This window comes from Macaca nemestrina, chromosome 8 (genome assembly GCF_043159975.1).
Source record: "Macaca nemestrina isolate mMacNem1 chromosome 8, mMacNem.hap1, whole genome shotgun sequence".
Lineage (NCBI taxonomy): Eukaryota > Metazoa > Chordata > Mammalia > Primates > Cercopithecidae > Macaca > Macaca nemestrina.
In genome coordinates this window covers 62,852,847-62,868,927 of record NC_092132.1, presented here as the reverse complement: position 1 = coordinate 62,868,927, position 16,081 = coordinate 62,852,847, and the positions used below count along the sequence as shown (strand labels likewise).

Here is a 16,081-nt window from a genome sequence, read left to right as displayed (position 1 = left end):
GGGTATGCTGCTACCCAGACAGTAATTGAACAAGTCCAACCAGGGACTGTCAGTAGGTAAGCTAGATATATGATGCCCCAAAATTATCTGAGCAGCATCTCAAATTCATAAAACAGATTTTGTATGAACTCCTATCACTTTTATACTGAATATTATTCAGAAACCAGCCAATATAATAACAAGGATGTCCCCTTTCTGAGGACATCCACATTGAGTGACCAACTTGTCTTACTAAAGTAGAGAAACAGAAGTAAATGATGGAGATAAAAATCAGAACTGTTTTTGAATCAATTACTGAGGAAGCCATTTCAATACTCCAAAAGACTGGATGAATGTGGGTAGGGGACATGGACAATTTGCCTATAAGCCCATTATGGTGTTTTTTCTTCTTCTTTTTTTTTTTTTTGGAATAAAGTGTCAGATTACAAATAGTCTATGAAGGAAAGACATGACAAAGATTAGTTTTAAGGGCTACGATGGTATAGCCAGAATCAACCAAAATGCTAATGAATGCTGGTAGAAGACATGAGACTCTTGAATCAGAGATGGACAGCTTATTGCTCAGAGCAAAAGCAGTAGTCAGAGGATCAGGATTCTTTTTCTGGTTTCTTGAATCCCAGTGATTGCAGAGTGACCTGCACACAGAGCGAGTTGCTTTACAGGGAAAGAACACTGATCTTGGAGAACTCATATCTTTTACAATAGACATTAAACATTTATTTGCCTTCAAGGAATGCATTAGCTCTCAGATTCTTGATAGTAGCCTTTGCCTTTGTATTGGAGGGAGAGTGTAATTCCTCTAAGACTTCAGGAAAACTTGTTTATTTTTATAAGTCACTGTATAAACATTACGTCTGTAACTCAAGTTTGTTCACTACAAAAATATCCTTGAAGAGATAGTCTAGGACAAAAGCAAGCACATGTCTTCTTCACAAGACCTACCAGGCAAAAAATAAAAACAAAAAACAACAACCCAAAACAAAACATGATAGACTCATGTAGAACTGTCTTCAAACACTATTTTGAAATAATATAAATTAAGGACTCAACTCTTGAGCCTTTAATCAGTATTTGGCCAGATAGAAACATCTACATGTTTTCATGAAGCAATTTCATCACATTTAGTTGAATATAATTTATAATTTATATTATTATTTTTATTCAGCTTCTGCAGTCAGTTGTCAGAATCGGTTCTCATGAAAATGTCTATGAATAAACAAAACTATTTAATATCCTCACAAGTGGCTGTGCAAGAGGCAAGTCTGGATCATGGCAAATCCATTCACTGTAGGACGAAATGATGAATATTTTTGATGGCTTCCTGTTATCTGTACCACCTGAGTTGTCTAACTAGTTGAAAATGCAGAATTCATTTTTTATATATGATCTTAGAGCTGACAAGCTCATTCCTGGTTTTTCTGGAATGTGTTTCCTTTTTTTTCTCCCAACAGAAAGAATTACAAAGTTAAAAAAAATGAATTTGATATAGTCTTCAAATTTGTAGTTTAATAGAAGATCTATAGTTATGGGATCACAGCATTTCAATTCTAATCTACTGCTTTATAATCCATCAGGAGTACTCAGTTATAATAAATATATCCTAGTATCAGATGATTGTTTGTCTATTATTTTATTATATTGGTCCCAAACTTCACTTCAGTTACCATTGACAAAATAAGTGTTAACTATAGAATATATTTTCCCATGGTATGACACATTTCAAGTGAATTTTTAAACATGAATGCATCAAAACTTATATAAAGCCATAAAAAAGTGAAGGAAATTTTCTGATGGGAAAATTTGTTTATTTAACAGTAGTACCAAATAAGCATAAAAACTGCCCATTGTACAAAGATAGATCTTGCTTCAAATGCAATTCTTTCGTCAATTGAGATCTGGATAATGTAAGGGACTCAGGTGGGAGAAGGAAAGGAAAGAATTGAAAACGACCTGTGTCAGGTTAGCCTGCAGTCTCCTTGGGGGTTCTGTAACTACTCCTTGCAGAAATATATTTTACTAAGTTCCTTTTGAAGTAGAAGCAAGCTCTCAGCACTTCAGGAGACAAAGAGAGATTAAAGAAAGGTAGAAGATGACACCTCAGAGTGAGCAGAAAGAAATCACTATGGCAACTCTTTTTTTATTTAACGTATTCTTGGACTGTTTTAAGTCAGGAAGTCTTTTGGCACTTAATGCAAATCAGTAGCAGTGTAAGTATCTGAAGTTTCAAAAATCAAAGGCACAATTATAATTATTTCAAGTGGGGTGATTTTCAGAAGTATAAAGATACATCTTCAAAATGCAACATAATAACCCAGTCATTTAATGAATTATGTGTGACCTGACTATTGATTTATGATCCACATTTAGACTCAGTAGTATAAAAATATTTAAAATGTAGAATATTAATACTATTCCCAATTAATGATGGAAAATTATGAATATTTACATATAAAACATAATATTCTATAATACAGTGATAAAATTAAAATGTTAAAATAAAGAATAACAACAAATAACGCATTCATGAAGGGAAAGGAAAGGATGAGACAATCATAGCATCAATAAAAACAGAAAATAATTAAAAATTCAGAAAACAAAAAGAGAAAACCCATTTTCTAATCTTTAGTATGGAAGATGATCTATGGAACGCACAAGACAGAAAGAGCAAGGAGCAAATAGTTCCTCATATAATCACACAAAACTAGTATCACTTCACCTCTTCCTGTTCTCATTTCACTTGCCAATAATGCCTAGGAGAATGAAAAATATTTTATAGAGATACAAAGGATACCTTTTAATGTATTTATCACTTTTATTCTACAGTAGATATAAAATAATCTAGCCTCTTAATGGAGCATATCCTGATAGGATAACCTTCATTTGGTGTACAGAATAAGACATATTTGAGAAGATCATCAGTTATAGAGGTACAGCAAGTTTTCTAATCTTATTTTTCTTAAAAAATGCCTTGGTCAATTTTGGCTGTTAGATTTCTGTAGAAATTTTAGGATTATCACATCGATTTCCATGAAACATCATGCTGTGTTTTTGAATGAAAATTGACTGACTCTAGTTAGGGGGTGGCCATATAACCAGGCTTTCTTGGAACATTCAAAATTTACTCAATTGTCGCAGTGTAAGTATTTATAGCATCACATTTCACTTTTTAGAAGTTACACAGAGTATAATAAATCATACTAATAATTCATACTAATAAATCTAAATAATTTATGGATTATTGTGACAATAGTTCACATCTTCACAACACTGGTGTTCTAAAACATGATATATCATATTTCTTACAACTGAGTATTCAGATATTCTTCAATTTTTTTCTCAATAATGTCTTGTAGTTTTTTAGGGTGGGGTCTTATTAGATTTCTTCCAACATATATGTTACATGAAGTTTTGAATAACATAAATTATATGCAGTACTAGATAAAAATAGTGACACCATATTGTGAGATTTCCTGATGCAGGGAAATTGATTTTGATTTTTAAGTATCATGTTTGATGTTTTCCATAAGCTTTTTCTTGTATATAACGTTCAATTAATTAAAGAACTTACTTTCTAGAAATGACAGTTTCTGTGAATTTGCTATTACTATGAACTTGAATTTTATCTGATATTTGTATAAAATGGAGATCACATGAATCCTTATATTGTGACATAATGTATGAATTGAGTTTTGAAAACTAACTCAAACTCGCAATAATGGAATTAACCAATCATCGCATATTATTATTTTTTTAATCTAAAACTGTATTGGCTTGGCCAGGCACGGTGGCTCACGCCTGTAATCCCAGCAGTTTGGGAGGACGAGGCGGGCGGATTACGAGGTCAGGAGATCGACATCATCCTGGCTAACACGGTGAAATCCTGTCTCTATTAAAAATACAAAAAAATTAGCCGGGCATGGTGGCGGGCCCCTGTAGTCCCAGCTACTCGGGAGGCTGAGGCAGGAGAATGGCGGGAACCCTGGAGGTGGAGCTGGCAGTGAGCCGAGACTGCGCCACTGCACTCCAGCCTGGGCAACAAAGCGAGACTCCATCTCAAAATAAAGTAAAATAAAATAAAATAAAATAAAATAAAATAAACTGTATTGGCTTGATAACATTTTATTTAGCACTTCTGCATTTATATGCATAAGTTAAATTGGGCTCAAAACTTTTCAGAGGTCAATATTTAGAAATATTTCACAAATGTTTTATCTTCATCTATTTACCAAAGAAATTTGCGTAATATTGCTCTTATTTCCACGTTATCTATTTAAAGTAACTTACTGATGTAGTTGTCTGGGTCTGGAGATTTATTTTGTGGTAGAAAGCAAATTAAAGAAAAATTTTGCTTAATAGATTTAGGAATATTCAAATTTTCTATTTATTGTTATTTTTACAGTTTGAATTTTTCCAGAAATTTGTTTATTTTACTTAAATTTTCAAATGTACAAGCATGACATTCTTGGTTATATTATCTCATTCTTTTTAAATGTCAGTAAAATTTTCAGTAATATTCCCCTTTTAACTTCTACTACTACTAATTTCCTTTCTCTCTCTCTTCTCAGCTAATCACAGGTTTATTCCTTTGGCTGATTTTTCCAAGGACTAAGATTGTTTGTAGCATATTTATTTTATACTTGAAAATTACTAAAAGATTAGATTTTAAGTGTTCTCACCACAAAAATATAAGCATGTGAAATAATAAATACATTCATTAAATTGATTTAGCCCTTAAGAAATAATCCAATTAAAGTGGAATAATGTCTAAAGAAATTTTACTGTTAGTTATAAACTATCTTTTACAAACTTTAATGATAACTACTCAAAAAGTTTGAAAGTAAAGTAATTAAAATACAGGGATGATACGTTTGATTTAAATATACAAATTCATTGTTTTCTCTTTGCTCTGTTTTATATTTCATTGTCTTTCTATTCTTGTCTTATTTATTTATTTATTTATTTATTTATTTATTTATTTATTTTTGGGACAGAGTCCCACTGTGTTACCCATGCTGGAGTGCAGTGGCGCTATCTTGGCTCACTGCAACCTCCACCTCCCAGGTTCAAGCGATTCTCCTGCCTCAGCCTTCCGAGTAGCTGGTACTACAGGTGCACCATCACACCCGGCTAATTTTTTTTTTTTTTTTTTTGTATTTTTAGTAAAGACCAGATTTCACCATATTGGTCAGGCTGGTTTTGAACTCCTGACCTCGTGATCCATCCGCCTCGGCCTCCCAAAGTGCTGGGATTACAGGCATAAGTCACCGCTCCTGTCCTGTTGTCTTCTTTCTAATTAAAATTATATTTTTATTATTTCATTTTAATCTTATGCACTTTTAGTTAAAATATGTTGATGCACTTTTAATGATAACACTGAAAATTACAACATGCATTTTTGACTTATAAAATATTAATTTTAACACTTTTAACACTTCCCAGACTTGTAAAAGACATTAGATACACCTAAGATCCACATACCTCCTCCTGCATTTTCTGCAATTGTTAACATGCATTTTAAAGTCCATATATAATTGTACCTCAGTATCCCGATGAGATTAGTTCTAGAACCCACTCCCATTGGTATCAAAATCCGTGAATGCTAAAGCCTCTTATATAAAATGGCATAATATTTGCATATAACCTACACACATCCTATGGTTTACTTTAAATTACCTTTAAATTACTTATAATACCTAACACACAAGGTAAATGCTTTGTAAATAGTTATTATACTGTACTGCGTATTTTTAATCTGTTATATTTTATTGTGGTAATGTTACTTTTTTATTTTTTTATTTTTTAGTTTGTTTTTTTCAAGTTTTCATTTCATGGTTGGTTGAATCAGCAGACGCAGAACCCATGGATAGGGAGGGTAAACTGTATAGTTGAATTCCACAAAACATTATTATTTATGTTTTAGGTGGTCAGTGTTCATTTATATTTACCTAAAATTTAATTTTTCATTTGTCTTCATTTTTTATTGCATTGTATTAAATGTTTCCTCCTTTTGATCATTTGTCTTCTTTTAGGAGAAAACAAAGTAAAATCCTTTCTTATATTTAACTGCTGTTTTTCATGAGTCTTCTCCTTAATTTTGAAAAATTATTGAGTATTTTTATTATAACCACAAATCCATCACCACACCTATCTGATATTTAACAATAACAACTTAATTTCATCAAATATCTACCCATTGTTCATCTAATTGCTTCATAAATGTCAGAAATACCTTTTTGACCAATCGTTTGACTAGAATACAAATACATTGCTATTGGTTAGCTTCATTTAGTATTTGTTTCAATATATGTTTGTTCCCTCCATCTCTCTTTATTTTCCTTGCAATTTTTTTATGAGTAAACTATTTATTTGTCCAGTAGAATTTTATATATTCTGGATCTTAGTGACTGCATCCCATGGTAACATTTTAAAATATCCCTCTTCTGATAGAGACCATCCTGGCCAACATGGTGAAACCCCATCTCTACTAAAAATACAAAATTCAGCTTGGCGTGGTGATGCATGCCTGTAGTTCCAGCTACTCGGGAAGCTGAGGCAGGAGAATTGCTTGAATCTAGGGGGTGGAGGTTACAGTGAGCTGAGATCGTTCCACTACACTCCAGCCTGGCGACAGAGCAACACTCCACCTCAAAAAAAAAAAAAAAAAAAAAAAAAAAAAAAAAAAAAAAAAAACCCTCTTCCTTTTTATGTCTTCAAAAGTGTTTCATTATGATTAATCATATGTGGATTTATTATTAGGTTGATGCAAAAGTCATTGTGATTTTTGCCGTAATTATTATATTTGATTTTTGTAAAACAACTGTATCAGCAGTGTAAGATTCTTTAATTAGCAGACACATAATCTCTCTCTGTGATTTTAGCATCAACTGTCAACTGACACGTAGTGTCTATTAATTCACTTAAGATTGAAAAATGAAAATATTGTAATTCTATTATTTGTATTCATTTATTAGGTGGAATACTTCTATAATGAAAACCTACTACTCAACAACTATTTCTTGACTAGAAAAGGCTCTAGAGAAAAATGGATCTTTCTTATCATTTTTTTTGTTGGCAGAATTCAGTTTCTTGCAATTATTATATAAGACAAAAGTCCCCATTTTCTGGCTGTGTACAAGTCTTTTCAAACCTCAAGAGACAGCTATCACTCATGGTCCCCTTCTTCCGTCTTCAAAGCCAGCAGCAGCACGTGGAGTACTTCTCAGCCCAAGTCTCTTTGAACTCACTGGGAAAGGTTTTCTGCTTCTTAGAATTCATATGATTACATTGGGCCTACTCAAAGTGTCCAGGATAATTTTCCCATCTTTAGATCCATGCCCTTAATCACATCTGCAAAATTCCATTTGTCTTATAAATAACATGTTCACAGGTTTTAGAGATTATGGCATGGGTAAATTTGTGGGACCATTATTCTGACTAGTGCACATTGAAAAAACAAATCCTCCTCAAAATTGTGCTTCTGGACATGTGGAAGAACAGAAACTGGATTTACCATACAACAGTGATCAACAAGAAAACCAGGCAAAACATATCAAACAATGGTTTTTAGCCTTTAGTCAGCAGTTGGTACAGGGCTGTGATTCCTAATTGTAGGTGAATAAACAACATGAGTACAATACAGTATAAGCCGCCTACAGAAAATTTTCAGACTATAGTGCAGAGAGAAGGAATTCAAATAGATCCCAGATTTCTCAATGCAGATATAAGACAGAGATTGGAGTTCAATGAAGCCAAGAAAATGAGAATTTTTAAGCAAAGTATTGGAGAGGAGGGAACCGGATAGATAAATGTTCAAAATGGCCACTCAACTTCCTGACTCAGAGCTGATCTTCACAGGAATGAGAGGACACTACTCAAAGCACAGAAAAGAATCATTGGCAATGACTAAGCTGAAAAGTATCCAGGACAACACAGGACTGGGAATAGTTTAGATTTCCACAAGACAGAAGGAAAACACTTCATATTTATGAGGCATTTAGGTATTATCCTCTGAAAGATATTTTAGGGAGGGAGAAGGAATAATATCATTAAAGTAAAAGCTGCATAAGAATTATTTAGAAAAAAAAATTAACTTAATTCTTGAAAATATCCAACTGATCCCAAGAAAATTAAATGTGAAAGAAAAAATGTATAACACAGTTTAAAGAAATACAAAAATCCAGCAGCTGAGGTATAAAATTCACCACTTCCAGATTTCAGTGGTAATTGGAATTGTCAGGCACACAAAAAAATAGGAATATATGACCCTAAACCAGAAGCAAAATAACCAATAGAAACAAATCAAAATGTGACATAGATGGTGAGACACAGAGCAAAGACCATAGTAGTATCAATTATAAATATGCTCCATAAGTTCAAAAAGATACAGGGCATGATAAGCATGATAAGCAAAGAAATGTAAGATACTGTAAAGGCTGAATGAAGATTTTTATGTTAAAGAATAAATATGAAATTTAAAATGCATAATATACCACTAGTAGCAAAATAAATACTGCAGAATAGTGATTCTGAATATGGTAATATAAATTTTCCATACTGAAAGATGCAGTGTATAAATACATTTACAAAGTATATTCATTGCCCAGAAAAAAACTATTAAGCATTCCAATATACTTGACCAACTGAAACTAATTATGAACCAACAAATTCTAGTCTCAGCAAAATATCTTTCAAAATTGAGGACAAAATAAAGACACTTCTAGATAAACAAATGCTCAGAAAACTCATTGTTAACAGACCTGCGCAACAAAAAAATACTCAAGGAGCCATTTTAGGCATAAAAGGAATGACACCCGATGAAAATTTGAATGTACATAAAGAAAAAAGAAGTTGATGCAAGTGGCATATATAGAGGAATATAAAACACTTTTTCCCCATGTCTTAAATTTCATAACAGATAATTTACTATTTAAAGCAAATATAGTAATAACATATAGAGGGATTTATAGCATATTTTTAAAAAGCACAAAATATAGAAGGCTTGAAATGAGAATATGCTGTTAAACCTTGTATTAGACATGGAATAATGTATTATTATTTGATGATTGAGCATCATATCATAAATTATAGGGAAAATGATTTTAAAATTCATAGAGGTATAGCCAACAAATAAGGTATATAATTGTATATAACCATAAAAATATTACACATGTAAGGCAGATGTAAGGGAAATAATACCTAAATCAAATAATCTATAAGACAAATGTAAGGGAAATAATATCTAAAATAATCTATAAGACAAATATATATTATGATAATAAATAATAAATCAATTAAACAAATATATATTTATTATGATAATAAAAAACTAGAAGCTCCATTAATAAAAAAGGCAGAAAAAGAAAATAAGATAAAAGGAGGGCATTAGTAGCATATTAATACAAAACAATAGACATGAAACCCAATCATAATACAATTATATTTACTATGAACAGCCTAAACATACCAATTAAAAAGCTTAGAAGGTCAAACAGGTTTAAAAAAATCTGTCTGAAAAAATGTCTACTGATGGATGGCTTAAAGAATTAAAAATAAAAATATATGCAGTTTGTAACTAAAAGAAACATGAGGGAACAATATGAACATCAGTCAAATAGACTTCAGAAAAATATCAATGATAAAGGCAGGTATCACCAAATTGTGAAGAGTTACATCACAAGGACATAAGAAGCCTAGTACATATGGATCTAAGAGCAGAAATTCTGCTTACAGAACGACAAATTGTTAGAACTAAAAAGGGAAATACAAATCTACATTCATCTCGTAGTAATTGACAAAACAAGCAAGCAAAAAACTAGCTAATATACTTGAGAATACTGTGAACCAACTTAAGTTAATTGATAAGTTTAAAAAGCTCTTACCAACAACAGATGCATAAATATTTGCTTTAAGTGGACATAGAGCATTCACAGATATAAATCATTTTCTAGAAATAAAACAAATCACAATACCTTTAACAGGATCAAGTTATACAAAGTATATTCTCTGACTACAATGAAATTAGAAATAAATAACAGAAATATATCTGGAGAATCTGATAATATTTAGAAATAAAAAAGCACACATCTAAATAATCCATGGATCAAAAGATGAATTTTTAAGAGACATATGAAAATACTTTGAACTGAAAAAAGATGAAACCAAGACATATGCAAACTATAATATACAGATAAGTCCATGCTAAGATGAAATTTATATCATTAATGTATACATAAGTAAATAAAAAATATTTGAATCCCAAATTTGAACATACAGTTAAAGAGAGAAAATTAAACCCAAATTAAATATATTAAAAAATGAAGCTATAAACCACAGCAAAGGAAAACAGAAAATCAATATACAAAACAAATAAAAATAAAACATGTCATTTAAAAATAATTCATAAACTTGATAAATCTCTAATCAAACTAATCAGGAAATCAGAATAAAAAGAATATTTAGAATACCTATATATATGGTGGTGAAAGCCAGAAATATTGCAGATCCTTCAAATGTAAAAATGATATAAGAAAATTTGGGGGAAATTGATTCCAATAAATGTGACATTTTAGATAAAATGCTTAAATATCTTAAAACACACAAGCTAACAAATTCATTAAAGAAAAAATATGTATCTTAAACAGGCTGAATGGACTCAAAAGAATTGAAATTACAGACTTCACTATATAATTATAACACATACTTAAATATGAAAATAAAACTACTCTACTCAAGCTGTTTGTGAAAGTTAAAGAGGAGAGAATGTTTCCTGACTCCAGGGCAATCACAGCATTGCCCTGGTTCCAAAGCAAGTATGTCATAAGAAAAGAAAATGAATCCAATAACTCTATTGAATATAAATCCAAAAATCCTTGAAAATATTTTCAAATCTAACCAATTAATATATAAAGTTTATTACATCCTGTTCAAATATGGTTCATCCCAAAATACAAGATTGGTTTAATTTCAAAAATCAATTGATTTCACCACATTAACAGACTAAAAAGAAAACCATGTGATTATCTGAAATGCAGGCAAAGCATTTGATGAGATTCTACATTCAGTCACTGGAATAATGATGAGCAAATAAGCAATAGAAGGAAACTTCATTAGCTTAATATTGGTCATCTATTAAAGTCACACACACACACACACCAGTCAATATCATACTTATTGACAAAGATGAAAAACTTTTTTTTTAAAGTTTGGAAGTGAGTTTAAGTTATACATTCTCACCATTTCTATTGACATTCCAAAAAAAGGTAATAAACAGCATATATAATAATTTCCTTATTCACATACATCATAATTGTTTCTGCAAGGAATTTTAAAGAATCTAAAATGAGCTACTGAGACTAATACAATGATTTAGCAATATCAGAAGATACAAGATCAAATTTAAAATCAATTATTTTTATCAGTGTTGAAAGTTAATATATTTCTAAAATTATTTAATAGCATCAAAACAACAGTGTCCTTAGGTCTAAATGTAATATATAGAATACATGTATAATGACAAGTACAGAGCATTTTGGAGGGAAATTAAAGAAAAAATTAAAAATTCATGTATATCAGTCATTGGTCAGAAGATTAATCTGTAGATTTAATGCCACTAGCAGACTTTAAAAATTAGACATGGATGAACTGATTGTAAAATATACTTTTAAGAAGACATTATGAAAAGCAGGAGGCAAGATGGATACTAGAAAAGTTGTATCTATATCTAGAATACTATAAAAACCAAAACCCAACAATAAGAAAACTAGTAAATTGTTTAACCCATGGGTAGACATTGGAATAGGCACTTCGTCAAACAATAAATATAAATGCAAAATAAGCACATGAAAGTTCCTGTCTTTAGGGTAGGAAACATAAAAGACCACAATGAAGACCACTATATATCAACTACAATAAATAAAATTAAAGTGACTGGTAATACCAAGTGTTGCAATGAATGTGGAGCAATAAGAAAATTCATGTATTATTAGTGATAGTTCAGACTGATAAAGCCACTGAGAGAAAGTTAGTGCTTTCTGATATACCTAAACATAAGCTTTCTTATACAATACATCATCCCACTATTAGGGATTTACCAACGGGGAAACAAAACATGTTTACACAGATACTTGTTCTCAAATATTCATAGCAGCTTTATTCGTATTGTGCAAAATTGACAACAGCCAATATATCCATCAACTAGTTTTATAAACCCACTGTGTTTTATTTATGGAGAGTATGCAACACAGCACTAAAATAACATTCTAAAAATGTGTTATTACTACAGATAATATAGAAATTAAAATGATAATTGGGAATTTTATGAATGAAACACATTTCTTAACAAAAACAAGCACAAAAATGGATAAATTCCATTAAAGATACTCTTTACTGCATGAGGACTACATTATTCTAATCCCAAATGCTGACAAACACATTAAACATCAACAACAAAGAAATACAAATTTGCCTCACTAATATAGAAATGAACATCTCTAAAAATTCTTAAAAATTCAAAGCAATGCAGAAGCTCTTTAGTTTAATGAGATCCCATTTGTCAATTTTGGCTTTTGCTGCCGTTGCTTTTGGTGTTTTAGACATGAAGTCTTTGCCCATGCCTATGTCCTGAATGGTACTACCTAGGTTTTCCTCTAGGATTTTTATGGTATTAGGTCTAACATTTCAGTCTCTAATACATCTTGAATTAATTTTTGTATAAGGAGTAAGGAAAGGATCCAGTTTCAGCTTTCTACTTATGGCTAGCCAATTTTCCCAGCACCATTTATTAAATAGGGAATCCTTTCCCCATTTCTTGTTTCTCTCAGGTTTGTCAAAGATCAGATGGCTGTAGATGTGTGGTATTATTTCTGAGGACTCTGTTCTGTTCCATTGGTCTATATCTCTGTTTTGGTACCAGTACCATGCTGTTTTGGTTACTGTAGCCTTGTAGTATAGTTTGAAGTCAGGTAGCATGATGCCTCCAGCTTTGTTCTTTTGACTTAGGATTGTCTTGGAGATGCGGGCTCTTTTTTGGTTCCATACAAACTTTAAAGCAGTTTTTTTCCAATTCTGTGAAGAAACTCATTGGTAGCTTGATGGGGATGGCATTGAATCTATAAATAACCTTGGGCAGTATAGCCATTTTCATGATATTGATTCTTCCTATCCATGAGCATGGTATGTTCTTCCATTTGTTTGTGTCCTCTTTTATTTCACTGAGCAGTGGTTTGTAGTTCTCCTTGAAGAGGTCCTTTACATCCCTTGTCAGTTGGATTCCTAGGTATTTTATTCTCTTTGAAGCAATTGTGAATGGAAGTTCATTCCTGATTTGGCTCTCTGTTTGTCTGTTACTGGTGTATAAGAATACTTGTGATTTTTGCACATTAATTTTGTATCCTGAGACTTTGCTGAAGTTTCTTATCAGCTTAAGGAGATTTTGGGCTGAGACAATGGGGTTTTCTAAATATACAATCATGTCATCTGCAAACAGGGACAATTTGGCTTCTTCTTTTCCTAACTGAATACCCTTGATTTCTTTCTCTTGCCTGATTGCCCTAGCCAGAACTTCCAACACTATGTTGAATAGGAGTGGTGAGAGAGGGCATCCCTGTCTTGTGCCAGTTTTCAAAGGGAATTTTTTCCAGATTTGCCCATTCAGTATGATATTGGCTGTGGGTTTGTCATAAATAGCTCTTATCATTTTGAGGTACGTTCCATCAATACTGCATTTATTGAGAGTTTTTAGCATGAAGGGCTGTTGAATTTTGTCAAAAGCCTTTTCTGCATCTATTGAGATAATCATGTGGTTCTTGTCTTTGGTTCTGTTTATATGCTGGATTACGTTTATTGATTTGCAAATGTTGAACCAACCTTGCATCCCAGGGATGAAGCCCACTTGATCATAGTGGATAAGCTTTTTGATGTGCTGCCGAATCCAGTTTGCCAGTATTTTATTGAGGATTTTTGCATCGATGTTCATCAGGGATATTGGTCTAAAATTCTCTTTTTTTGTTGTGTCTCTGCCAGGCTTTGGTATCAGGATGATGTTGGCATCATAAAATGAGTTAGGGAGGATTCCTTCTTTTTCTATTGGTTGGAATAGTTTCAGAAGGAATGGTACCAGTTCCTCCTTGTACCTCTGGTAGAATTCAGCTGTGAATCTGATCTTTGACAAACCTGAGAGAAACAAGAAATGGGGAAAGGATTCCCTATTTAATAAATGGTGCTGGGAAAATTGGCTAGCCATAAGTAGAAAGCTGAAACTGGATCCTTTCCTTACTCCTTATACAAAAATTAATTCAAGATGGATTAGAGACTGAAATGTTAGACCTAATACCATAAAAATCCTAGAGGAAAACCTAGGTAGTACCATTCAGGACATAGGCATGGGCAAAGACTTCATGTCTAAAACACCAAAAGCAACGGCAGCAAAAGCCAAAATTGACAAATGGGATCTCATTAAACTAAAGAGCTTCTGCACAGCAAAAGAAACTACCATCAGAGTGAACAGGCAACCTACAGAATGGGAGAAAATTTTTGCAATCTACTCATATGGCAAAGGGCTAATATCCAGAACCTACAAAGAACTCAAACAAATTTACATGAAAAAAACAAACAACCCCATCCAAAAGTGGGCAAAGGATATGAACAGACATTTCTCAAAAGAAGACATTCATACAGCCAACAGACACATGAAAAAATGCTCATCATCGCTGGCCATCAGAGAAATGCAAATCAAAACCACAATGAGATACCATCTCACACCAGTTAGAATGGCGATCATTAAAAAGTCAGGAAACAACACGTGCTGGAGAGGATGTGGAGAAATAGGAACATTTTTACACTGTTGGTGGGATTGTAAACTAGTTCAACCATTTATGGAAAACAGTATGGCGATTCCTCAAAACAGTATGGAAAACACTATGGTACATAGATGTACCATATGACCCAGCCATCCCATTACTGGGTATATACCCAAAGGATTATAAATCATGCTGCTATAAAGACACATGCACACGTATGTTTATTGCGGCACTATTCACAATAGCAAAGACTTGGAATCAACCCAAATGTCCATCAGTGACAGACTGGATTAAGAAAATGTGGCACATATACACCATGGAATACTATGCAGCCATAAAAAAGGATGAGTTTGTGTCCTTTGTAGGGACATGGATGCAGCTGGAAACCATCATTCTTAGCAAACTATCACAAGAACAGAAAACCAAACACCGCATGTTCTCACTCATAGGTGGGAACTGAACAATGAGATCGCTTGGACTCAGGAAGGGGAACATCACACACCAGGGCCTATCATGGGGAGGGGGGAGGGGGGTGAGATTGCATTGGGAGTTATACCTGATGTAAATGACGAGTTGATGGGTGCAGCACACCAACATGGCACAAGTATACATATGTAACAAACCTGCACGTTATACACATGTACCCTACAACTTAAAGTATAATAATAATAAATAAATTTAAAAAAAAAATTCAAAGCAATATATGAATATAATATTTTTTATGATCACATGATGTGTATTACTTGGAAAACAAGGCTATTTTAACATTCAGAAATCAAAAAATCAATCAGCAAATCAACAGATTAATGAAGAAAAAGTATGTTCATGTCAATCAATGGATAAAAAGCGTATCACAACATTTAACATGCATTCTCTGAAACTACTGTTGGAGAAGATAATTTTTTCAACAATATAAAGGTTATTTATAAAAGAAAACCCTACTGTTAACCTCATAAACTAATTAAATGTTAATGCTTTTCAGTATTATTGAGGATGTCTGCTCTAACAACTTTTATTATCGTGATGGTGGACGTCTGACCCAATGCAGTAGGTCAAGAAGTAGATTTTAAAGGGTTACAAGTCAGAAATGGAGGATGTACACTCTATTTTTCAGTAGATAACACATGCAAGTATGTGTACAATCCTCAGGAAACTATTATAAATAAAACCTAGTTGAACACATGAGTAAATACATAAATTTCAGAGTATAAACTTAGTATGCAAAAATTGTTCTTTTTATTTCTTATCACAGAAAAACTGGAAAATAGAATTTAATAATAATACTG

General features: G+C 32.3%; 1 long non-coding RNA gene across 7 annotated transcripts in view; it reads right to left on the bottom strand.

The window, feature by feature from the left end:
- The window catches only part of LOC105483503 (uncharacterized), a 138,257-nt gene that overhangs the window by 97,743 nt on the left and 24,433 nt on the right, over positions 1–16,081 (bottom strand). For all 7 annotated transcript variants that reach the window (XR_011606924.1, XR_011606926.1, XR_011606929.1 and 4 more), the window contains one exon: positions 9,879–9,943. This is a non-coding gene — a long non-coding RNA (uncharacterized lncRNA). The remainder of the gene's footprint in view (positions 1–9,878; positions 9,944–16,081) is intronic.